The following is a 27,636-nucleotide window of genomic DNA, read 5'->3' as shown; positions in this document are numbered from 1 at the left end:
TTTCGGTCTCTCCAACTCACTTTCCATATCTGCCGAAGAATAAAACCGAGCCGCCCCTTCTGTATATATGATGCAAGGCCGGCGCCTCCTCTGTTGTTGCAACGCGGTTTCACCGGCTCCACCTCTGACGTCATGGAAGATGGCGCGGTGAGCGGCGCTGCCAGCTGCTTCGGTTGCTAGGCAACGGCTCAGCTCGCGGTGTGGCCACCGGGCAGAGCGAAACAGCGAGAATACGGGAAATGTATCTCTCGCTGCAAAAATTTTAATCGATGCGTATTTCCCGTTTCAGTACAGTGTGTCCTACATACCCACTTCACAAACTTTCTGTGAAATTGATAAAATCATAACGTTACGTTGCCTTTCAGATCACTGACACAATTTTCTTGAATTCGAGCTCAGAGTTCCCAGCATACAAAAACAGCAGAACTCTGGGACATCTGAAACGTTATTTTGTTCTTGGGCCTCTGTCAGATAAAATACCACTCTATGCAGCTTTTCTGCATCACAAAATATTGGGCCAAGCACTAGAAGCTTCAATTTAGTACGCTGGCAATGAGGCTTTCAATCCAGGATAAAACGGCGGGTCGCGCTTTAGAAGAAATCATTTAAGAGTGATGGCTCTACTCAAAGCAATTCTCGACTCTTAGACTGTGTGTTTGTTTGATGCAAAAATCGAGTTTCAGCCTGTGTGGTCGTTTGACCTTGATATGATATTCTGGCTTAGCAATTTCATACCGCAATAGCCTTAATTCAGATGCCAAAAGATACTTTGTCTACGGCCAACACACAGTGCCTCCTAAATTTCGTCCTGGTCAATACGGAGATTTCGCCCACCGCAACGCCAAAAATGGGCCCACCTCAACCACCAAAATTTACGTTCTTGGACTCGGACCAAAATTCATGCCCAGAGTAATCAGAATGTGCGCAATAGGTCAGTGACATCGCAGTTCAGTCTTGCTCGTTTCCAAGTTTGGCCAGCCACAATTCCCAAACTTTTTTTGAGATTTAGACCAAAGCCGACATCCAGACTAATCTGATGATGATGAATACCATGTTGACCCCAGAGTTTGCGCCGGGTGTATTAGAAAAGTTACGCTTGGGCCGCAGCCCCAATTTTCGAACTTGGCCGATTTAGACCATAATTCCTCGTGCGCGACACGACAGGTATGTACGTCCATATTTTGCCCGAGCCTTTGCCAAAATATTAGCGCTCGATCTTTGGGTACACCCGTGGTTAAACTCTCCTTAACTTTCCTCAAACCACTGCAAACGTCTTTTGTTGGCCAATGCCGTTTATGCCCTCTTAAGCACTAATACCGTAGTGTGGCTAAGAAAAGGAATTAAAATATAAATAGTGTCGCGGCCCATGCTACTAATTATAACTGGCTTAATTCAATATGTTGGAGAAAAATAATAAATAATCAGAAGATATTTGCATAGTGGAAAAAATAAGAAAGAAAATCATTGATACCAATATAACGATTTGTGAGGCTAGTAAGGGTACTTATTCTATGGTGAAGGTAAATGTTGACTAGCTTAAGAAAATTAGCGGATCAAAGCCCTGTTTCATATCTTCGCTTCCCGTGGGCAGGTGAGGAAAAGTTTTAAAAGATGGAGGGAAGATGGTGGTTAAGAATCTTTGGTCTCGCTTCCGTCTCTTGGGGATATATGACTAGAGGGTCATCCTTTGGTGATCTACTGTTCAACCGCTTGTATCACTGGCACCGCCATCTTCTTCACACTGTACTATTGGGCGTGAATTGGGTGTGGTCACATTAAGGCTGCAGTGCATTGTCCATTTTGCCTGCGCTGTGTTTGACGAGAGACCGATGCCACTGGGCGACGGACGGAGGTTTAATAGGCCAGCGCACGGTTTGCTCTCCATGACGTCAGCGGAAGCCCGGGTTTCTTCCTCCACCTTCTGCTCGCTCGCGGTGCATAGCATATTGTCACGGAAACTTCCGCCGCCACTGATGCTGCCTTGAGGAAGACAATAGATTCAACTGTATGCATCAAGTAACACGGGACATCGTAGTGGCTATGAGGTTCCGCACTGCTTCCCACGACTAGTTCACGGGATCTAATCCGACCCGTGGAGGCTTTCTAAGGCAAAAGCCTTACCAGCCCCATGACGGCAAAAAGCGGCGGCGTTTGTTTGTCAGTGTGTCAACTCGAAGGCGGTGCAGAATATTCCAGCGCATTCAAGAAAAATAGGGCGCCGTCATCAAGCGGCTTAGGTATAACACGTTCACCCGAGCATCGCAAAATCAGACAATCATATACATACTCGTTCTTCTATATATACCCCCCACTTGCTTACCTCAATGCGGCTCCAGATTTACCCACTACATCCGTGCAAAAATTTTCTGCAACCGTTCTTTGTACAGGGGTGCTTAAAAAGACGGTGGTGGCAGCCGTGCAAGCTGCGTAGCAGCAGTCAAGAGTGAATATTGTGTTTGCATTGCCTAACAAAAAGGGTTTCCAGTGGTTTCAAACATAGGCAAGCTGTCCTTGGTGTGGCAAACTGCTTGCAAGCACACTGAAACATTTATCTTGCAGAGCATGACCACTCATATTTTTTTTAAAATAAATAATTCGTTCTTACAGGTACCTAGTACATTCTAAATCTGGACGTTATGTTAATATTCTTCTTCTGAGCAGAACGGTTGACTTCTGTTGGACACGCTCTCAAATCAGAAGGGTAACTATAGGTTTATGGCTGGCCGATGTATTAGTCAACGCTCTCGTTTACAGACGCATCTACAGGTCTCATAGACGGCCCAGTCCTCGCTGCTGCCTGCTTGCTACGGGTGCCAGAAGCAGTGTTGTACGCGTTACTGAAAAAAAGTAACTAAATACGTTACTCGTTACAGTAGAAAAAAAGGAACGCATTACCGCCCTACGTTACCTACAAAAAATGGTAACACGTTAGCATTACCGCTACCGAAAAAAAGTATCGCACGTTACTTTGCCGTTACTCCATGGCCATGAATTTTAATCAGTTCGTCTTCGCTGTAAGATCTCAAGATAAGAATTTTATCAAGCTCCTAATTCATATAATTCCAACTTCACAAAGAAAACATAGCTGAGCTCACCAAATTTACAGTAATTCTGGTGTGCTTCTGCTTACAAAATTACGCGGAAATTGGGTAGCAATAAAGAAATGCTTAAATGTCATAGTTCCAGAAAAATATATTTGCGCACATAAACAATTTTTTTTTTTACTTGAACCTGCATATATATCGCAAAAATTTGAGTGTTTACGTCAAGGTGTTCAAGTTTAGCTTCGCTCGCTTAGGAACTCAATAACCAGAAACGTAGCCGCAGTTGCAGATAGAAAAAAGCCGGTTGACTGCAATCCCTTTTTTGTGTGCTGTACAATTGTACAGTACAATTGTACTCTTTCGACGGCACTCTTGGGGCCATCTTGAAGTAAACTGGCGACATTGCTGTGTTTACTCAGAAGAGGGAACTGCTTCCACCAAGAATGCAAGAGTGTCGCCTGGGAACGACACCTTTTGGTTGGAAAACAAGCATACGCAGAAAATGACATAGATTTCTGCAAATGGTCCATTGGTGGCTCGGCATGCGTCCACACTTTAGAGAGTTGTGTGTGTGAGTGGTATGGGGGTGAAGACAAGTGTGTGACTGCGTGTTCGTGCTTTTTTTTTTTAGTTGAGTACATCGTCAAGGGCAGGTGTTTTTTGGCATGCATGCGAGCCGCAACAAGAGTCGTCGAGAACACCGGTAGATTTTGTTTATTTGCGACATCATTTCCGGCGTTTATATTTTTGAAAAAGAGGCGGAGGGGACAATTTAAATAAAAAGTAACTAGTTACGTGACACCTCACGTTACCGAAAAATGTTAGCGTAAGTACGTTACCCGTTACATTTCCGCAATGGTAACGAGAACGTTACTAAGTTACCGAAAAAAGTAACGCGTTACCGGTAACGCCGTTCCTTGTAACGCGTTACCGAACACACTGGGCAGAAGTAAGACTAGAGTGTTCTGACTGGGCGGCACTTTCATTTCCCCGCACAGAAAAAGGCCTGTGGTCCGTCTCAAACTACGCAGCATTAAAACTGTCTGCTGGTGAGTCGTCAAAGCTACAACGTGTAAAGGGCACAGTCGGTTCCTCACTTGTTGTTCTTTGCATAAATGTGTTCAAAAATTGATAACAACGGCGTTTCTATTTTCTGCCTTTGGCTAGCATTCAAAGACGACATTCTTGGAATCTGAAATGTAAAAAAGATGCGCTGCATGCTGGATTTAGTTCCTGGCTTTTTCATGCCATACTGAGTCTCAGACATGATGTGTACAGCCTAGTGGGGACTAACCTTTTTCTTCTTTATACTGGCAGGTTGTAACTGTGACGATTCGTGCGCGTACACCAGTGCCCGCACAAACCCGGTCAGTGACTCCCGGGAAGCGGCCGACCACGCCATCCTGGCGCCGTGTCGCCACGGAGAGACAAGGCCAGATAGCGCATAGGATGGCCGTCGACGACTCCTACGGTGGCGATTAAGCCTGTCACGAAGATTCCAGGGAAGAGCTGCGCGGAGTGAACCCGGTCAGCGACTTTCCCGGGAAGCGGCAGACCCCGCCATCCTGGCGTCGTGCCACCACGGAGGGGGGCTCGACGCTGTCACGAGGAGGATCTGCGCGGAGTGAACAAAAGGAACCGGCTAGCGGGCGGCGCCGCAGGGGCGGCGAGAAGCAGCCAGCGGCTACGGCGAAGTGGAGGCGGCAGAAAGGAAGAAACAAGCAAAAGGCTTAAAAGGGGGAGCCGACGGGAGGAACAGATAGACAGGGACGATTCGAGCGAGCGGTCGGTACGGAGGAAGGCAGAAAACCGGGGCGGCGCATGGACCAGGGAGCCCGGGGTCTAGCCTACGCTCGCGTTCGGCCTCCGACAGCAAGCTTCGATACCTGGCAGCTCATCCAACGCCTGGCCGAGAACGAGAGCCGCACAGCCGCAAAGAATCCCCAGCCCGGCCGCAGCAGACATCCAGCCATTCGTCGAGCCCGTGCCACGACAAGCTGACTCAGCCCCGACGTGGACGAGCCTTACTGCATTTCCCGTAAGCGGCATCAAGCCAGATCCATTCATTAAATCATATTCTAAAATCATTCTTGGAGTCTGTGCATCAATCTCCTCATGCCCAGTGTGGACCCAGGGCCATTTTAAGAAAATGAGCCATCACATAACTTATCCAAGGTGTCGTCAAGCGGCTTTATTCTTGCTGTAAAGACTACATGGATGCTACAAGGATACTACACGCCTACTACACGGATACTAAAATAAACAAAGTTTGGCAAAAAGTTTCGTGGTTAATTCCTTTGTTTCCCACTACTGAGTAAAAGTATTTCTGGTAGTCAATATTACTGCTTTATTTTTACGACTACAAGTACGGCCGTTCCATTCGGACGGAGAGGGGCTTGGCCGCTCCTTTCGCCGCACCGCGGCGCCCGTTCCGACCCCTCGCCCCCCCCCCCCCCCCCCCACACCCCTGCTATGGTTTCGCGCGAGGCGATTTGCGGCGCCTTGGACGTATTGAGTGAAGAGGAGTGGTGGAAAACCACGACGAAGAAAATCTACAGAAGAACACTAATGGCTCCAGCCGCTAGGTAACTTTTTTATTACTAAGCTCCAGACGCTGCGGCCGCATGTTGCCCGAAGTGGGCAGTTATGATGCTATGCGAAACGAGAGCTCTGGGAAAACAATCAGACAATCGGGTTTGGGCGCAGCACGCCATTGAAAGCAAAGTATGAAATAGCATTACTTTATAGCACAAGTGCCGCGACTGACGAGGCAACGCGATAATAATTTTTTTTCAGTGAATTAATGAACGTTTGCCCATCACGTACTAGCCCGGTAAGAACGCGTTTATCAGTCAAGAACGGCCTGGAAGGAAAATGGAGATTGTACTATTATGAAAATAGGCAGGCAATGTTGCACGCTGAGCAGTCAATTTTTATTTTATGTTCATTAGGCAAGCTCATCACGATTCCTCCCGTGACCAAGAAGAACGCTGCCTTGAAGCGTTTGCTAGCTGCTCAACTACACAGTCTTCCACGCGAAACTTTGCTGCGCCCACTTTTTGCAAGCATTTGCTCAATCCAGATTGCACTGTATTGGAGTTAATATCACTGTGTTATTTCAAGCTTTTATTTTCTGTGCGAAATTGTCGAATTTGTTTTACTTTTCCTGAAAAGGTGCAACCTTAACTGCTTTATTTCTCTTACATCTGAATGTTTATGGGGGACAATATTGTCACGGACTAGCAGACGACAAAATGTGCAGTGGCGCGGCACGGAGCTCTCGCGCTAGGCCTGCTGCCAAGGGATCTGCCCTGAAACCAGTGTGCGACTATATTCACGATTATATTACCAGGTATCACCATAGTGGCCGTTCGTTCGCGCTCAAGGCGGCAGGAAAGGGGTGTTATCATTTGTGTTTGCGACGCGAGAATCGACTGAACTAATCCCGATTCATCACAGGCAAGAAGAGCTGCATCTACGTTTTTCGATATTACTGTAGATGACCTTGACCTGTTATCGCTTTTGCGTCGATTACCGCCGCCTGAACAGCATTACGAAGAAGGATGTGTACCCCCTCCCCCGCATCGATGATACATTCGACCGGCTGTGCAACACTAAGTACTTCTCATCGATGGACCTGAAGAGCGGCTACTGGCAAATTAAAGTCGACGAAAGAGATCGCGAGAAGACTGCGTTCATCACACCAGATGGACTCTTCGAGTTCAAGGTGATACCATTCGGCCTCTGCTCTGCCCCAGCGACGTTCCAGCCAGTAATGGATACGGTGCTAGCAGGCATGAAGTGCCAAATTTGTCTCGTCTGCTTAGATGATGTTGTTGTCTTCGCGACAAGCTTCGAAGACAACCTCAGGAGGCTTCGGATAGTGCTGGAAAATATAAAGTGTTCAGGCCTAACACTGAAACCAGAGAAGTGCCACTTAGACTACGAGGAGCTGCTGTTCCTTGGTCACGTTGTAAGCAAGGATGGAGTTTGCCCAGACCCTCACAAGACGGCTGCGATCGCAGTTTCCACAGCCTATTGACAAGAAAGCTACACGCAGATTTCATGGATTGTGAGCTTGTTACCGGCGATTCGTCAAGAACTTTTCGCGCATCGCTGAGCCTTTGACCCAACTAACCAAGGCTGACGTGCCTTTCAAATAGGAAACATCGCAAGTGGAAGCTTTCAAAGAGCTGAAGCGCCGCTTACAGTCCCCTCCTGTGCTCGGGCACTTTGATGAAAATGAAGAAACCGAAATTCATACCGATGCAAGCAGTGTGGGCTTAGGAGCGGTGCTGGTTGAGAAAAATGATGGAGAGGAAAAAGTTATCGCGTACGCTAGCCGTTCACTGTCAAAAGCCGAAGCCAACTATTCGACGACCGAGAAAGAATGTGTTCCCATTATTTGGGCCACGTCGAAATTTCGCCCCTACCTATACGGACGACCATTCAAGGTTGTGAGCGATCACCATGCTCTCTGCTCGCTAGCCAATTTGAGAGATACCTCCGGCCGCCTTGCTCGTTGGAGCCAGCGTCTTCAAGAATTCAACATAACTGTAGTCTACAAATCTGGTCGCAAGCATTCCGACGCAGAGTGCTTGTCGCGAGCCCTCGTCGACGCAGCACCGTAAGAGGAAGAAAACAACGCTTTCTTAGGCGCAGTAAGCGCCAGCAATTTCGCGAAGCAGCAGCGCTCGGATCCTGAGTTGTAAAGCCTAGTTGATTATCTGAAAGGCAAGACCCCATCGCCTCCCTGAGGGTTAAAGCGCCAACTGTCGTCCTCCATCGTTCACAATAATATCCTTCTGAAGAACTTCGCGTCCAACAGGACAGTACATATTCTTGCCGTGCCCAAGAATCTTAGGCAAGAAATTATGCAGGCATGTCATGATGAGCCGACTGCGGGGCATCTCGGGATTGCTCGCACTGACATCGCATCTAGGAGAAGTACTATTGGCCGCGGCTAGATGCCGACGTTTCCCATTAGGTGAAAACGTGCTCTGAGTGTCAGCGACGCAAAACGACTCCGGTTAGACAAGCCGGACTCCTGAACCCCATACCACCTCCAACTAAGCCCTTTAAGCTAATAGGAATGGACCTCCTTGGGCACTTTACGACTTCATCATCAGGTAACAAGTGGATCATCGTGGCCACCGACTACATGACCCGTTACGCCGAAGCAAAAGCGTTGCCTAATGGTACCGCAACAGAAGTCGGAAAACTTTTTGTCGAACAAATTCTCCTGCGACACGGCGCCCCCGAAGTGCTCATCAAAGACAGGGGAACGACTTTTACAGCGGAGCTGACGCAAGCCATTCTCAACTACAGCGAGACAAGCCATAGGAGGACAACTGCCTATCATCCGCGAACCAACGGACTCAGAGCGTCTGAACAAAACTATCGCAGACAGGCTCTGCATGTACATCGACGCCGAACATAAGACGAGGGACACCATTCTGCCCTACGTGATCTTTGCCTATAACACTGCCATCCAGGAGACTACCAGGTTTACCTCATTCCAGCTTGTGTGCGGCAGGAAGCTCACGACAACACTCGACGAATGCTGCCGCACCTTTCAGACGAAGACAACCATGACGTCGCCACCTACCTTGATCATGGAAGACAGTTGGGGTAGTTCGTGTGTATTCGTTAGTGACTGCGACCTGTTGACCTTGATCGCGCCGAGGAAGCCCGAAGACTTGCGCGGCTTCTCATTAAAGACCAGCAGCACGCCGACGCCCGACGCTACAATCTGCGCCGACGAGACACGCATTACAAGCCTGGTGATCGTGTTTGGATATCGACGCCGATTCGCCGCCGTGGCTTGAGTGAAAAGGACGCTACTTTGGCCCGTACAGGGTTCTCCGTCGCATCGGTGACCTCGACTATGAAGTCATCCCCGACGGCAATACAGCATCTCAACGACGACGCACACGCCCGGAAGTCGTATATGTCGTACGGCTTAAACCGTACTATGAACGCTAATGGTCTTGATGTTTGCATTCTCCATATTCATTTTCATTTTTTAAGCATCGAGGGGGCGCTTCATTGAGAGGGGTGTAATACCACGTATCACTATAGTGGCCGTTCGTTCGCGCTCAAGGCCGCAGGAAAGGGGTGCTACCATTTTTGTTAGTGACTCGAGAATCGACTGGACTATTCTCGATTCATCACAGGCAAGAAGAGCTGCATCTACGTTTCTCGAGATTACTGTAGATGATCTTGACATGTTATCTCGAAGTTTCCTCGCCGGCTTTAAATTGAGCGATGTCACGAGTGGTGGGCATTCGTAGTTCGACGACTGACGAGCGCGTTTGTTGTTTACGCCGCCGCCGAGTGATTCAGCTCTTTTGCGGGCGCAAGTCAGCCGAAATAAAGAGCTTCGATCGAAAGTTTTGTTACTGTCTTCCTGACTGCTGGATTGCAGTCACTACAACGTGACAATACAATTTCATCGGGTAGATTCCTCTGCTGCTAGAATGTGAATTCACAACTTTTCCTTCTCCGTCCTTTTGTTTTGTACAAATTCTAGCTCTGAGTCCCAAAATTTTAAAATACTCCTTTCCCTGTACATGAGCATTTTCCATTTTCGAAACAGCCCAACAAAGACGGGACGTGGAAGCTGAGGGTAAAGACAAACAGGCGCTGACTAACAAATGGGTTTATTGAAAAAAACACACAAATATATGGACAGAGTTAGGAAAGATTAATCGCCACTATAGTCAACTCATGCCACCTCGGACGCCAGATACCCAATCTCCCCTTCGGAAAGGGCGACCGATGGGCAAATAATGCACGTCGCGCCCTTCTCACGTATAAGGAAAGCTTCAATAACTTCTCGCATTATCTTATCACTATAGCGGAATACGACGTTGGTGTTCTTATCGTCGGGGGTACATTTGCATTTCTTGCAACGAAATGCACATTTAGCGAGAGGGTCTCCTTCTGAGTTTCTTTTTTCGTAATCTTTTTCATGTTTACATTTGCACTTTCTGCAGTGGACTGCCACGTGTGACAGGGGGTCTTTTTTTCTGGTGTTCTCATGTTCCATGAGTCGCTTGTTGATGCATCTTCCTGTTTGGCCAACATATATGGCGCGACACGAGAAGGGAATTCGGTATACTACCCCTACCTCGCAAGGTACATAAGAGGAAACATGGCGCACCTGACAAGCCCTTTTGTTTCGCTCCTGCCTCTGCATTACCTGTTTGCACATCCTGCCTAATTTCTTCTGGGCAGAAAATACGACGTCAACGCCATATCTGCCTGCAACTTTTTTGAGCCAATGGGACATGCTGTGCGCATATGGAACCACTGCCGATCTTTTATTTTCATTTCTTGCACTCGGCCGAGCCCCATACTTCACCTGCCTAAGCAATTTCTCCGCTGCCCTGGAAATGAGGTGAGCCGGATAGCCATTCGCGCATAATCTGTTTGATTGGGCTGCAATGCTCTCCCCAATCATTTCATGGCAGGATTTCTTGAGTGAAGATTGCAGAATAAAAAGAATAAAAATAAACATGAAAGAACGAAAGGCAAACAAAACAAAGACTGCATGTGAAAGCAAAGCCAGCAAATATCAAGGCCCACATGCCATCCACATGCCCATGAGGCAGGGGCAGGGCCACGGCCCACCAATATTGGCCATATGGTGCCCCCGACCACATGAGACATGGGGAGGCGAAGAAATGGCAGCAAGGTCTACGAGCCATCCGGGCGGGAATAAAGACGGGAGACAGGTGAAAGAAGGGAAGAAACGCGAACAGCAACGCGAATAAGCAACGTACGAGACCGAGGGGAACCTAATAAAGCGGGGAAGTCATGAGGGGAGAGAAAGTGCGGATAGCCGGGAAGCCGTGATGCGGTGAGAGGGCACGCACGCAGGTAATGGAGAACATCCCCCGCAGCTGCCCCGCATGGACAAGAAGGCGAAGGAAGGAGGGCAAAACGATGGAAGTACGAGGGAAAACGACCGTGGCCAGTTAGGAGAGGGACAAAAGATCGGGGTGGAGGCAAAGAGAGCGGGAGACAGTTAATAGAGGGGACAAAAACAGCCAGGAGGGTGTCCGAATGTTCCGCGGTCCAGGTGTCTGACCAAAGCCTGAGTACGGTGGTACGCATGCGGGTGCGCACTGACAAGGGTGACAGCCACGACGGCCGCAGGAGACCACGCGCCGGTGCCAGTGAGGCGGCCCAGTGAGCGAGCTCGTTGCCCCAGACACCACAATGGGCGGGCAGATGATAGAGGAAGACAGGACGCTAAAGAAAAATTGCGGCAAGAATGCGCTTGATGTGTCGTACGCGTAAATCGTTCGTAGAAAGAGAGTGAAGAGCCTGACGGAGAGAAAGGCAATCAGAGTAGACATGCAAGGGTAAAGGAGAGGGGGCGCGCCGGGCATAACAACAGGCCTCATGAAACGCGACAGCCTCTGCGCAGAAGGCACTACAGGCGGTCTCTAGGCGAAACCGGCTCACGTTCCGCAGTGCGCCACAAAATGAGAATGCGACATAAGCAACACCCGCAGAGTAGGACGTATAAGAGCCATCCGTGAATATATGAAGTCCGGGAAGGAAGGACTGAGAGGGAAAATGAGAAGGGAGAAGACGGGTGAAGGAGAATGAGGAAGCCAGAGAGGGATGTTCGCACCAGGGATCAAAGCGGGACAAGATATCAGACGGTAGGTAAGTGTTACCGCCAAAGGTGACGAGATCTACACCGTTTAAAAGGTTGTACTCCGCACTGAGGCGATCCAATTCCAAGGGAAGAGGGGTTCCCCTTAGGAGTACCTGATGAGCTACCATGCGTGTTGTGCGGAATGCCCCTGTGATAGCGAGAAGAGGGACCCGCTGCACAGAAACAACCTTCTCCCGAAGGCGGGAATATGCGCAGCGAGACCACCAAGCGGGCGCGGCGATAGTAAGAGCGGATTGTATTACTTGGAAATAAAGCCTACGTAGAGAAGAGGGATGGAGAGAACGGTAGAAAGAGAGAAACGAGACACGACGCGAAGTGAGGATCTCTGCCTTGTCGCGGAGGAAATGAGCATGAAGTAGAAAAGTGGGGTGGCGGTCCAAGACTACGCCTAGAATTTTGAGTTCCTGTTTGAAACTTAACGGGCGACCCGAAAAGCGAACGGTGGGATAGCGCTTTTCCATTCCACCCACGCCATGAGAAAACAGCATACAAAATGTTTTTGTCCACGAGATCGTTACCCGCGAATCAGAGGCTCAACAGGCTATTCTGTCAAGGACGTCGGCACACAACTGCTCCAGCTCGTGGAGCGTGCGGGCCGGAACCACCACAATGGTATCATCGGCATAGGCCTGTATGTTACGCCAGGGGGCGTTGGCTTGCACGCCAGGGGCCATCTCCACCCCAGCCAGTTTGGGTTTACCCATTCGCGCAGCGAAGTGCAAGCCCTGGACTCGTTGCGAACGCATCCCTGGAAATTTCCGCACATCCCGCACGCCTGTAGTTCTTATATCACTTGATTTTCAGGGTTCGTTTGATAGCGTTTGGCACCCCCTCGTCCTTCGCTTCTTTCGCTGCCACGGTCTCCCTTCCAACCTGTATCACCTCTTATATTTATATAACAGATATATATATATATATATATATATATATATATATATATATATATATATTAATGTATTAATGTATATTATATTATGTATATTATATTATATTTGCGCGTGCTCATGGGAGCGTGCCGATGATGAAGACGAAGTGTGTGTGTGGTTCGGACAACCATCTTGTGAGTTTTCTGCTGTGCGCTGAACATCGCTGAAACTGTGATCTGTGCCAGAACTGTCCTCGTTACATTTTTGGTGGAGGTGCCGGGTACTTCCCAACATCTACGTGCCCCAAAGGCTGTCTGTGAACACGGATTTGACTCCCATTCATCGCAGTGCAAGCCGCCGACTCCAAGGTCAGTCACCAGAGTTCGGCCCGTTTTCCCGTCAGACCAGGGCTCCAGCCGCGACGAACAGGACTGACGCGGCACCTATGGCTAACAACGGAGACGCGGCAGCTACGGCTGACAACGGAAACTCAGCTGCTGATTTCCTGGTCCTCCAGCCGCAAACGCCGCCGACCTTCCATGGCGAAGTGTTTGAGGACGCGGAGGACTGGCTTGACCATTTCGAGCGCGTTGCCAGGTAGAACGGCTGGGATGCGGAGGGGAAGCTCCACAATGTTTACTTCGCTCTTAACGACTCGGCACGGACGTGGTACGAGAACCACGAGACAACGTTTCGTTCTTGGGAACGGTTCCGTAGCCAGTTCCTGGCGATCTACGTCAACACCGACCGTCGCGAACGAGCTGAGTCGGCGCTGCACTCAAGGAACCAGCGACCCAATGAGAACGTCGCAATGTATTATGAGGACATGACACGACTGTTCAGAAGGGCGGATCCAAACATGGCCGAGGACAAGAAAGTGCGCCACCTGATGCGCGGGATAAAAGAAGAACTGTTCGCTGGTCTTGTACGAAACCCACCTAACACCACTTAGGAATTTCTATCGGAGGCCACTACCGTCTAAAAGACACTGCAACAAGGCGCCCGCTATTAAAATCGCGGCGTGAACACCCACCGGATCTACTGCCGACTTTGCGCCAGCCTCCAGCGACTCCGCTGACACCCTGCGGGAGCTGGTTCGAGTGTACAAGTCCGGCCGTAAGCACAATGACGCCGATTGTTTGTCACGTGCACCTGCCGACGTTGCTCCGGCCGACACGGAGGACGGCTTCTCGTTTTTTGCTCTCGTCACGTCGTCCGATATGGCCCGGCGTCAACGGGCTGACTCAGAGTTGCGTACGCTCATCGAGCATCTGGAGGGCCTTAACGTCGCTGGGCGTGACTTTTCGTTCGAGGTTTGGCTTCCTACAGTCTCCGAGATTGCGTCCTTTACAAGAGGAACTTCGCGCATAACACGGAAACCTTTCTTCTGGTTGTGCCATCCGAACTCCGTCCAGAAATTTTGCACGCCTGCCACGAAGAGCCATCGGTTGGCCATTTGGGTGTTACGCGGACGTTTGCCCACATTCCTGCGAAGTATTAGTGGCCAAAGTTTCTCTCATCAGTCCAGCAATATGTGAGGACCTGCCGTGAATGCCAGCGACGAAAGACACCACCAGTTAAACCCGCAGGGCTTCTCCAGCCCATCCCACCGCCTACAACACCTTTCCAACAAGTGGGCATGGACTCGCTGGGCCCATTCCCATTGTCTTCCTCTGGGAACAAATGGATTGTTGTGGTGGCGGACTATTTAACGCGGTACGCCGAGACACAGGCGCTTGCCCACGCTAGTGCTGCAGAAGTGGCTCAGGATTTTATGACATCCATTCTCTTGCGTCACGGTGCGCCATCAGTCGTCATCACGGACCGTGGAACCGCCTTTACGACGGCATTAATGCGATCTCTCTTCGAACTTACCCACACCAGTCACCGGGACACAACAGCCTATCATTCCCAAACAAACGGTTTGACTGAACGCCTCAACCGGACGCTTGCAGATATGCTTGCTATGTATGTCGACGTTGAGCATCGCACGTGGGACGAAGTTCTTCCTTATGCAACCTTCGCCTACAATACGGCAGAACAGGAGACTACCCGTCTTACACCTTTCCAGCTGGTCTACGGACGGTTTGTCACTACCATGCTGGATGCTATGCTACCCGCTGGTCACAACGACGCAGACATCGGCAACTACGCTGACGTTGACACATTCGTCCAGCGGGCTGAAGAAGACCGCCAACTCCCAAGGTGCCGGATTCGACATCAACAACAACTAGACGCTGGTCGCTAAAACCTCCGACACCGATACGTTCGGTACGAGCCCGGCGATTCTGTGTGGGTATGGACACCTGTGCGCCGCCGCGGACTCCCCGAAAAGCTCCTCCGACGCTACTTCGGTCCGTACGAGGTGGTTCGTCGTGTTAGTGATGTCACTTACGAAGTTGTTCGGCGGGACACGACCTCCTTACCACGTCGGCGCCATCCGACCGAGACTGTCCACGTGGTGCGCATGAAGCCCTACCATGACAGGCTGCAACCCGCCGCTTTACCAACTTAACAGCTCTCTGTGTTCTCTGCCCTCCGCCATCTATACCGAACGTTACCTTTGCCGTCCGTGTTCGTTTCTGGCGTCGGGCCGCCGCTTTGATGGAGGGCGTAATGGCGCGTGCTCCTGGCAGCGCGCCGACGATGAAGACGAAGTGTGTGTGTGTCGGTGGACGAAAACGAAGTGTGTGTGCGGTTCGGGCAGCCATGCCATTCAGCCCGAGGACATCATCATCATCATCATCATCATCATCCATCTTGTGAGTTCTCTTCTGTGCGCTAAACTTTGCTGAAACTGTGATCTGTGCCAGTCCTGTCCTCGTTACAATATTATATAGATGTATAGGTATATTGATATATATTGAGAGATATATTGATGTATGTATTAGTCCGGTGGAGCACCGAGCTACGTGCTGATCTTGCTGCTTACTTCTAGGTCCTGCTTTCGCGATCGCCTGCTGCCCCCGTTCACTTGGCCGCCTGCCTGCTACTTGCCGGCTGATCAACGAGCGAGCAACGGATTACGCACGGCGCAACATCCAAGCCACGAGCGTGGGCGGGCCAGCGATAACATCATCGCTTGATTTTCAACGGCAGCGGTGCCGTCAGGTACCTGGAAGCAGCTAAAGCCTACAAAACGAAGAGCCAAACGATGCTGGGGTGCAGTCCGGTGGAGCACCGAGCTATGTGCTGATCTTGCTGCTTACTTCTAGGTAAGAGCCCTTTCAGCTGAGTTCACACGTCTTCCTTTGCTCCACTGGACTGCATTCCTGTATTGAACCATGCCGCCGCGACATTGCACGAAATGTACAAAGTTGCCTGAAAACGGTCAAGAGAGTGTATCGTGTGCTAAATGCAAGAAAGTATACCATGCAGGTAAATGTGCGGCAATGCCTAAAAAAACTTTCAAGAACATGATAGCACGCGAAATAGACCGCTGGATGTGTGAGAGCTGTAAAAAGAAGGGCACAGAGGAAGAAACATCAGAAACCAGTGACACAGGACTAAGTAGAGAACGAAAGGGAGGAAAGAAGAGTCGAATGAGTCATGTAGCAAAGCTGATTGAGGAGATTAGCCAAAAGGTGGCTGCAGTCTTGGGTCGGCTGGAAACGCTGGAAAGAAAGGTAGACAGCCAGTGCACGACAACAGCAGGAATAGACGCATCGATTGAACACCTGTCGAATAAATATGACGAAGTTATCGCGACCATGGCAAGGCAAGAAAAATATATTGCAGAACTAAAAACCACTTCAGCAGAGCTGATGCAAAGGATTTCAGAAAAGGACACTGAAATCGCACGACTGAAGAAAAACGCTGAGAGTGCTGAACAGTACTCAAGGCGGAAAAACGTCGAGCTGCATGGCGTTCCCTATAAACAGGGCGAAGATCTGTACAAAGTTCTAGCGGAACTGAGCGCAAAGCTAGAAATAGCGACAGTCGAGCGTCACTCACTAGAAGCCGCTCACAGGTTAAAAGAGCAGAAAGATAAGATACCCCCAATCATTGTCAGATTTAAGGACTTGGCTGATCGTGACCTTTGGATTTCGAAGAAATATGCACTGAAGTCTGACGACATTTACATAAATGAAAATCTGACACGAGCACAAAAGAAGTTATTTTGGGAGAGTAAACGGAGGGGCAAACAGCAGGGATACAAATTTGTCTGGATGCGCAATGGCAAAATTTTTGCAAGGCGGGAAGAAGGAAGTACTGCTATCAACATTGCAACGGAAAGTGATTTGGAAAAAATGAACTAATGGCTGAGTTCATGTCTTTTTTTGAGCGGGATTCTCATGTAAACCAGGTTTCAAAAGAAGAAGGGCTGATTCAGGAACTAAGTTTATTGCATGTAAAAATACGTAGCATAAACAAAAACCGGGATAAGCTATGTGCTTATGTGAATAGCCTGCATAAGAAAGAACATGTAATTGTCCCAACCGAGGTTAATCTAGACGCAACCAAACAAAACATTTACAGCCTTCTTGGTTGCTCTCATTACACCTGGTGTCGAGAAAATAGAAAAGGAGGAGGTGTGATCGTGTTTGTTCATGATACCTGGCTGTCATACGAAATTCATGTATCTAAGCTACTAAGGTTCTAAGCTACTTGGATAGCACGATCCCGTGGTGGAATAGCTTAGGGTTAATGACAATTTTTCAATTAAAAACTCTTCGGCTAGCGCTTGAAACATATAACACATTTCATCTTGAAACTCATTTTTTTTGCAACACCAGAACTACCACAAAACCCATATCCCCTTCGGCACATGACAATAACAGCACCAAAAGCAAGAACAAATTACGGATTCCAAACGATTAGATACCAAATGACTACCTTTTTGAATGAAAACAGAAATTTTCATGACCTCCTCCATCAATGCAGAACTCAAAAAATATACAAGAGGAAAGTTATTGCACTGTTGACTACATGACTAACCGGTACATCCTGTGACATATTGTAAATTGATAACAGTTAACATGATTATATATATATATTCCTTTTTTGAATTCCCTGTAACCCAACAGCACGCATCTGAACAACTTTTAAGCTACGTACATTGTTGTACAGTTTTTTTTTGTTTTCCTTCTAACATGCCAGCAAGTGTCATGGCGACCACTACATTTATTGTATTTGTTTATTTTGTTTATTTTGTGTGTATATATGCTGCATGCAATTTGCTTCCCCCAGGGAGGAAGGCCCTCGTCAGGCACCACGCCTTTTGGCCTCCTTCCTGAAGTGTATGTAGAGACACACTTAGAATAAATACTTTTCAAATTTCAAATTCAAAAATTTCAAATTTCATACACAACGAAGAAATGGTTGTTGTTTCTCTTCACGAATTGAATGAAACTTACACTGTGTGTGCAATATACAGACCACCCAGCAAGAGCACTACTTTATTCCTGGATGTACTTAGCCCACTAGTAAAAACATATATGAACGAGAAGCATTTTATTTTCGCCGGAGATCTAAATATAGATATAATGCAAGAGTGAAAGAGGGTAGTCAGGGACAATCTTGATCTACTGGCAGAATTTGGCTTAGCTAACCTTATTAATAAATGTTCTAGAGAGGAATTTTTAGGTTCCAAGATAACTACATCGTGCATCGACCATATAGTTGTTCGCATGGCAGACAAACACCGCTCTTCAGGAGTAATTAAACTGAAACTCGCAGATCACTACTTTGTGGCACTAGTAACCATGACAGAAACTTCTAACTACGAAGGTAGTGCGAACGTAAGACCTATAGTTAGAAAAATTTTAGACGACCGGAATGTAGACAATGCAATTCAGCACACAAACTGGGATGCGATGTTATCTCTGGATCACATGACTTTGTATAATACATTTCTTGCAAAGTTGCACCTAATATACTCGACATCATACAAATCTGTCAAAATTAAACAAAGAAAACCAGACAACCACTCGATAATGCAGGAAATTATGGAGTTGTGTTACTTAAAGGATAAAGCCTGGCAAAAACACCGCACTTAGACAGCAATTTCGCACATTGCGAAATCTTGTAACAGCCAAAACACGACTGGCTAAAAGAAGATACCTATCCCAACAGTTTGCACTGAACAGGAACGATGGAAAATAGACATGGAAATTAGCAAACAGTTTAATGGGCCGGGTCAAACAGTCTACGATTGAGGAGACGATCGAAAAAAACTTTCCGAAGGAAGAAACACAGTCATTGTGTGAACTGTTTAAGGACACATTCATTCACGCAACAGATAAGCTGCGCGTCGATCATGGTTGGTTTGGTTTATGGGGTTTAACGTCCAAAAGCGACTAAGGCTATGAGAGACGCTGTAGCGGAGGGCTCCGGAAATTTCGACCACCTGGGGTTATTTAACATGCACTGACATACCACAGTACACGGGCCTCTACAATTTCTCCTTCAAAGAAATTCCAGCCGCCGCAGCCAGGATCGAACCCGCGTCTTTCGGGACAGCAGCCGAGCACCATAACCGCTGAGCCACCGCGGCGGCTGCGCGTCGCTGATGGAACAAAACGTCTAGAATACAAGCCAATACTTACATGCGCACAAACAGCGTACCTTCCCGAGTTAACTGAGGCTGAGTTGTGGAACATCATACGTAGAATGAAGATGTTCAAGCCGCAAGGTTTTGATAAGATCCGTGTGCGCGATCTCTACTGCAACTTTAACATATTAAAAGGTGTGTTCCTCAAAATACTAAACGGCATATTAGAAACCGCCGGGACAATTGCCCAGACAATTGCCCAGACAATTGCCCAGACAATTGAAGATATCGATAGTGAGGCCTGTGTATAAAAGCGGAAAAAGAAATGATTGCGCAAACTACAGACCGATTTCTATTATATCTGCTCTTGCGCATATTTTGGAAAAACACGTGGGATCAGTTACGCAGTCTTTTTGCGAGAAGTTTTCTTTAAATAACCCGGCACAATACGGCTTTAAAAACGACCGGAACACAACTACGCTCTTAGAAGAATTCTCGGATTACGTTAACACCGCAATTGAAAACAATCATCTTACATTAACACTATTTTAGGCCTATCAAAAGCCTTTGATACTATTGATCACGCATTAATGTTGCAAAAATTAGAAAACATGGCTTTCCGGGGACGATTTCATCAATTCTTTCAGGGCTATTTCACAGACAGGGCACAGTGTCTTAAAAATTGATGATAAACACAGTGAACTTAAGGCGATCAAATTTGGTGTTCCACAAGGAAGTACACTGGGCCCATTACTATTTTATACATACGTCTCTGAACTCGGTTTTTTGGAATTAACGTCAAGAATCTTTCAGTATGCAGATTACACAGCACTAGCATTAGAATTCACTGATCTTCATTTTGCAAGCAAAAGCTTTCAGCAGGATATATGCAAGGTGATAGACTGTCTTGCTCAAAACTGAATTTATTTAAACCGGCAAAAAACGAAACTTCTCTGTTTTAGAAACCCGCACAAGCGAGTACTCCTAAATGAATCACTTTTCTACATGGCTCGCATTGTGATCCGTGCACATGTAACGTCATAACATTTGAACCTTCAGTAAAATATTGTCACGTTGAAGTGACGGCAGTCCAGCGGTCAGGAAGACACCAGAAATACTTGCAAACGAAGCTCTTTATTTGGGCTGACTTGCGCCCGCAAAAGAACTGACTCACTCGGTGGCGGCGTAAGCAACAAGCGTGCTCGTCAATCGTCGAACTACGAATGCCCGCTGCTCGCGGCATCGTTCAATTTAAAGCCGGCAAGGAAACTTCGAGATAACAGGTCGAGTTCATCTAGAGTAATCTAGAAACACGTAGATGCAGCTGTTCATGGCTGTGAATAATCGAGATAAGTCCGGTCGCTTCTCGCGTCACGAACAAAAATGATAACAGCCCTTTCCTGCAGCCTCGAGCGTGAACGAACACTACAATGATACGTGGCATTACCCCCCTTCCAAAGAAGCATCGTCTCGATGCTTTAAAATGAAAATAAACACGGAAAATGAAACTTCGAGTGCTTTAGCGTTCATAATATGGCTTCAGGCGTACGACATGTACGACTTCCGGGCGTGGGCGGCGTCGCTGATATGCTGTTGTGGCGTCGGGGATGACTTCATAGTCGAGGTCACCGATCCGACGGAGAACCCTGTACGGGCCAAAGTAGCGTCGCAGCAACTTTTCGCTCAATCCACGGCGGCGAACTGGCGTCCATATCCAAACACGATCACCTGGCTTGTAATGCGTGTCTCGTCGGCGCAGATTGTAGCGTCGGGCGTCGGTGCGCTGCTGGTCTTGAATGCGAAGCCGTGCAAGTCTTCGGGCTTCCTCGGCGCGATGAAGGTAGGCGGCGACGTCGAGGTTGTCTTCTTCAGAAACGTGCGGGAGCATTGCGTCGAGTGTTGTCGTGGGCTTCCTAGCGTATACCAGCTGGAATGGGGTAAACCTGGTTGTCTCCTGGACGGCCGTATTGTACGCGAAGATCACGTAGGGCGGAATGGAGTCCCACGTCTTGTGTTCGGCGTCGATGTACATGGAGAGCATGTCTGCGATGGTCTTGTTCAGACGCTCTGTGAGTCCGTTGGTTTGTGGATGATAGGCAGTTGTCCTCCGATGGCTTGTCTGGCTGTAGTTTAAAATGGCTTGCGTCAGCTCCGCTGTAAATGCCGTCCCTCTGTCTGTGAAGAGCACTTCGGGGGCGCCGTGTCGCAGGAGAATTTGCTCGACAAAAAATTTTGCGACTTCTGTTGCGGTACCATTAGGCAAAGCTTTTGCTTCGGCGTATCGGGTCATGTAGTCGGGGGCCACGATGATCCACTTGTTACCTGATGATGAGGTTGGAAAGGGGCCGAGGAGGTCCATTCCTATTTGCTGAAAGGGCTTAGTTGCAGGTGGTATGGGGTTCAGGAGTCCGGCTGGTCTAGTCGGAGGCGTTTTGCGTCGCTGACACTCACGGCACGTTTTCACGTAATGGGAAACGTCGGTAGCTAGCCGCGGCCAATAGTACTCCTGGATGCAGTGCAACGTGCGAGCAATCCCGAGATGCCCTGCAGTCGGCTCATCATGACATGCCTGCATAATTTCTTGCCTAAGATTCTTGGGCACGACAAGAAGATGTACTGTCCTATTGGGCGCGAAGTTCTTCTTCAGGATGACATTATAGTGAACGATGAAGGACAACAGTTGGCGCTTTAACCCTCGGGGAGGAGATGCGGTCTTGCCTTTCAAATAATCAACTAGGCTTTGCAACTCAGGATCCGAGTGCTGCTGCTGCGCGAAACTGCTGGCGCTTACCGGTCCTAAGAAAGCGTCGTCGTCTTCCTCTTCGGGTGCTGCGTCGACAGGAGCTCGTGACAAGCAGTCTGCATCGGAATGCTTGCGGCCAGATTTGTAGACTACAGTTATGTCGAATTCTTAAAGACGCAGGCTCCAACGAGCAAGGCGGCCGGAGGGATCTTTCAAATTGGCCAGCCAGCACAGAGCATGGTGATCACTCACAACCTTGAATGGTCGTCCGTATAGGTAGGGGCGAAATTTGGACGTGGCCCAAATAATGGCGAGGCATTCTTTCTCTGTCGTCGAATAGTTGGCTTCGGCTCTCGATAGTGAACGGCTAGCGTACGCGATAACTTTCTCCTGTCTGCCATTTTTCTGAACGAGGACCGCTCCTAAGCCCACGCTGCTTGCATCGGTATGAACTTCGGTTTCGGCGTTTTCATCAAAGTGCCCGAGCACAGGAGGGGCCTGTAAGCGGCGCTTCAGCTCGTTGAAAGCTTCCTCTTGTGGCCTTTCCCATTTAAAAGGCACGTCAGCCTTGGTAAGTTCAGTCAAAGGTTCAGCGATGCGCGCAAAGTTCTTGACGAATCGTCGGTAATAAGCGCACAATCCAAGGAATCTGCGTATAGCCTTCTTGTCATTAGGCTGTGGAAACTCTGCGATCGCAGCCGTCTTCTGGGGGTCTGGGCGAACTCCATCCTTGCTTACGACGTGACCAAGGAACATCAGCTCCTCGTAGGCGAAGTGGCACTTCTCTGGTTTCAGTGTCAGGCCTGAAGACTTGATCGTTTCCAGCACTATCCGAAGCCTTCTGAGGTGGTCTTCAAAGCTTGAGGAGAAGAGAACAACGTCATCTAAGTAGACTAGGCAAATCTGCCACTTCAAGCCTGCGAGCACCGTATCCATTACTCGCTGGAACGTCGCTGGGGCAGAGCAGAGGCCGAATGGCATCACCTTGAACTCGAAGAGTCCGTCTGGCGTGATGAACACAGTCTTCTCGCGATCTCTTTCGTCGACTTCAATTTGCCAGTAGCCGCTCTTCAGGTCCATCGATGAGAAGTACTTAGCGTTGCACAGCCGGTCCAGTGTATCGTCGATGCGGGGGAGGGGGTAGACATCCTTCTTCGTGATGTTGTTCAGGCGGCGGTAATCGACGCAAAAGCGAAGGGTGCCGTCTTTCTTTTTCACTAGGACGACCGGTGCTGCCCAGGGGCTCCTCGATGGCTGTATGACGTCGTCACGAAGCATTTCCTCAACTTGCTTGCGGATAGCTTGGCGTTCTAGCGGCCATACGCGGTAGGGGCTCTGTCGCAGTGGTCGCGCGTGTTCGTCTGTGACAATGCGGTGCTTGGCAAGCCGGGTTCGTCGCACATTCGATGCTGATGAGAAGCAATCGGTGTACCTTTGAAGAAGACTGCGTATTTGGTCTTGTCTGCTCCGGGGTAATGCCGGGTTGATGTCGAACGTGGGTTGATGGCCTTGGTCAGATAGTTCTGCGGGTTGGTCGGGTAGGGCAAATACGTCTCTGATGTCTGCCAGCTCGTCGAGGAAAGCGATCGTCGTACCTTTGTTTAGATGCCGGTATTCTTCGGTGAAGTTGGTTAGCAACACCTGGGCATGGCCATTTCGGATTTCGGCGACTCCCCTCGCGACGCCCAATCCTCGATCCAGGAGTAACTGGGTGTTCCCCTCGATAACACCTTCGGCATTTTCGATGTCTCCAGTACCTATGCCGACGAGAACACTTGATCGGGATGGCACGCTCAATGCTTCATCGAGGACGTTTAAGGCAACGTGATGAGTCGCGCTCGTCGCAACAGGTATGGCTTTTTCCGTGGAAAGTTTGATCGACTTAGATCGAAGGTCGATGATCGCCCGATGTTCGTTCAGGAAGTCCATTCCCAAAATCACGTCTCTCGAGCATTGCTGTAGGATCAGGAAGGTTGTCGCATAGGTTCTCCCATTTACAGTAACTCTCGCGGTGCAGCGTCCTGACGGCGTAATCAGGTTGCCACCTGCGGTGCGGATCAGTGGGCCATCCCAGGTTGTTGTTACCTTCCTGAGTCGGACAGCGAGTGGCCCACTCATGACAGAGTAGTCAGCTCCGGTGTCCACCAAGGCAGTAACCGCGTGATCGTCGATCATAACTTGAAGGTCACTTGTCCGCGTTTTCGCATTGCACGTTGTCTTCGGTGTACGATCTCGGCTTCGTCGAGTAGTGAGGCTGCGGTCGGCGTACTCCGACGTTACTTCACTGGGCAGCGGTAAAAGCTTCAGGTCTGGCCGCGTCGTCGTTGTCGTCGTCGGTGTTGTCGTCGTCGGTGTCGTCGTCGTAGTTGAGGCATGGTCTTGAGTACTCGTCGATGGAGGATCTTTATCATTGCGCTTAGAAGCAACCTCACCTCCAGAGGCTGCTTTATTTAGTTTAACCTTCGGGGGCTGGGGGAGCGTCCACGCACGGCGTAACCTCGGCTAGGAGATACAAAGCGCGGGGACGATGGCGACGGGGAACGTGATAGGCGGCTCGGCGATGAGTATTCTTCCCGACGCAAGAACTCCTCGATTTCGGCTGGTCGCTGGCCGGGTCGGGGTCGTGGAGCGTCGTAAGAGAACCCTCGGATGCCCAGTCTTCTGTATGGGCAGTGCCGGAGGACGTGACCGGCTTCTCCACAGTGGAAGCATAGTGGGCGGCGCTGGTCGGGAGTTCTCCACTCGTCGCATTTCCTCGGCTGCGCGCGTCGCTCGTAGGACGGGCGGGTTGGGGCGAGTGGGCGGCGGTCCAACGCAGCTGGCTGAGGGTGGTAGGGGCTTGGGTCCCGTCGTCGAGGTGCAGGACGGCGCACAGCTGCGGCGTAAGTCATGGCTGCGGGCTGCATAGGCTGCATGGGTGTCGGCGTCACACCCAAGGCCTGTTGAACCTCGTCCCGGATGACGTCAGTGAGCGATGAAGGTTGCGGCTGCGTTCCCGTTGGCAGCAATCGTCGGAGCTCCTCTCGCACAACTTGACGTATAACCTCCCGCAGGTCATTGCTGTTAGCGGTGTCCAGGCAGCTTGCTGAGAAAACGCGCTGCTGGCGGTCATACTGGCGGGCTCGGGCATCAAGAGTTTTTTCCATCGTGGATGCCTCTTCTACAAATTCCGCGACAGTTTTCGGTGGGTTGCGGACGAGGCCGGCAAAGAGCTGCTCTTTAACTCCTCGCATGAGCAGCTTTACTTTTTCTTCTTCCTTCATGTTTGCTTCGGTACGCCGGAATAGACGCTTCATTTCCTCAGTGTAAACAGCAACTGTCTCGTTTGGGTGCTGTATGCGAGACTGTAGCAGCTGCTGGGCTCTCTCCTTTCGCACGACGTTCGTGAAGGTCTTTAGAAGCTGCTCCTTGAAGGTTTCCCAGTTCGTGAGGTTAGCTTCCTCATTCTCAAACCAGACTTTTGCTGGTCCCTCCAAGGCGAAGAACACGTACCTAAGTTTCGTGGCATCGTCCCAGTTGTTGAAGATAGCCACACGGTCGAACTGCTCCAGCCATTCTTCGGGGTCGGCGCCAGGCGAAGCGTCGAAGGTTGGTGGCACCCGGGGCTGCTGAAGAATGATTGGAGTCATCGTCTGGGGCAAGCTCATGGTAGATGTTGCTGCTGGCTTTCGCTTCCGGGTAGGGTCCGGCAGAATCCCGAACTCAGGTTCGTCCCCTTGCAGGCGTCGGCTTGCGCGGTGGACTGGACTCAGGTCCTGCGGTAGATGACTCAAAGGGCTGGCGTCACGACTTGTAGGGGGTGTTCGGAACGTGGGAGGCTACCCAGCACCTCCACCAGATGTCACGTTGTAGTGACGGCAGTCCAGCGGTCAGGAAGACACCAGAAATACTTGCAAACGAAGCTCTTTATTTGGGCTGACTTGCGCCCGCAAAAGAACTGACTCACTCGGTGGCGGCGTAAGCAACAAGCGTGCTCGTCAATCGTCGAACTACGAATGCCCGCTGCCCGCGGCATCGTTCAATTTAAAGCCGGCAAGGAAACTTCGAGATAACAGGTCGAGTTCATCTAGAGTAATCTAGAAACACGTAGATGCAGCTGTTCATGGCTGTGAACAATCGAGATAAGTCCGGTCGCTTCTCGCGTCACGAACAAAAATGATAACAGCCCTTTCCTGCAGCCTCGAGCGTGAACGAACAAACACTACAATGATACGTGGCAATATCTCGGAATAATATTTGATGAGCATATGACATGGACTAATCATGTGCAGTATATATGTAACAGGCTTAGAGCCGTGTCCGCAATGATGTACAACCTCAGAGGTAAGACTTCGATGCACTTCAGGCGCGTCATATTCAAGGCGCTAGCTGAATCTATTATAACCTACGGCATTACATTATATGGCACTTGCTGTGATCACAAAATGGGAGCCATAAATCGCATAATGAAAAGAATTGTAAACAGTATAACTTATGGTACTATGCTGCAGGAGGTTGATAAGGAAGAAAAATACAGTAGACTAGGTGTACTGGAAATGCGGGAACTATGCTATTACACAGTGCTGACACGTCATTACTTTACAAATGCTTTCAAAATAACCATCAAGAAAAACGCTGCCTTACGAAAGACAGAAGCTTATATTAAGCTGCGTTGCTTTACCCATTATGGGAAAAAGATACGGAGATATTACGTGCCACAGCTATTGAATGCACTTGGTGAAGAATTTTACAATTTCAAAACAAAACGTAAAATGACTAAAGCAATAAGAAAATGGTGCTCATCCTTGCAGATAAATCACTGATGGCCTCTTGCATGCTATAATCTACTTTCCCTCTTTTTGCTATTATCTACTTTCCCTGCTTTTGCTTCAGATTTTAGAGTTGTTTAGATATTTTAGAGTTGTTTAGACGGCTCATTTCAAGCTAAGATGACATCTGTTCATGTTTGTTTTCGTTTTTCTCGAGTTCAATTCCTATTTGCTCAATATGCATACCTAATTTTTGTATAATATGCATGTACTCGTGTTCTTAAATTTATGGTTTTGTGGATAATTTTTTGTACACATTCGGTGATCCACTGTAGTGCCTGAACAACCAACAAGCACGCTGTGCTTAGGTTCGATGGGAAAACTCACGTACTAAATGAAGATGAATAAATTTCATTTGATTTGACCACCTCTTAAGCCCTGTATCTCCTTCTCTTCTTTGTTCTTCCCTCCTGTCATGCCCATCGCCACATCCTGTATTTATCGCCACTGCCGTTCCTCTAGTTCGTATGATCGGGACGATCGCTCGGTGGCCCTGGGTAGTGTCACGGACTAGAAGACGACAGTGTGGGCAGCGGCACCGCACGGAGCGCTCACGCTAGGCCCACCGCCATTAAAATCACATCGTCGCCATCGGTCATGTAGCCCTGTCTTCATCGGCTTTAGCACATTCAACTGTTGAAGTAGCTGGGCGATGATTTTGACGGTCTTGAGGATTAGCCTGAACAACACAATTCAGTGTTTGGCTGTTTACAGCAGGCAGGAACAGATGGCTGCTTTCTTCATGGCCGTCGATTCTTTTCTAATTTGTCTCACTAATGCAGTTCATTGGACTAAAATCAAGGAACTGCGCAAGGGTGTTGCTCCCGCTCCAACTTTCGCCGTTTCTTGCTATTTCAGGCTGCAGATAGCTTGCGTATCCAGGAAAAATACGTAGTACAGCAGTCCACTTCAGACGCCGGATCTCAGCGGATTCAGAACGGTAGTCATTGCCCAAGGAGTGCAAAGCGCAGACGACACTGCTGGCGG

Source organism: Amblyomma mixtum, chromosome 6, assembly GCF_055824585.1.
Source record: "Amblyomma mixtum isolate Tamu chromosome 6, ASM5582458v1, whole genome shotgun sequence".
Taxonomy (NCBI): Eukaryota; Metazoa; Arthropoda; class Arachnida; order Ixodida; family Ixodidae; genus Amblyomma; species Amblyomma mixtum.
This window is presented reverse-complemented; position numbering follows the sequence as displayed.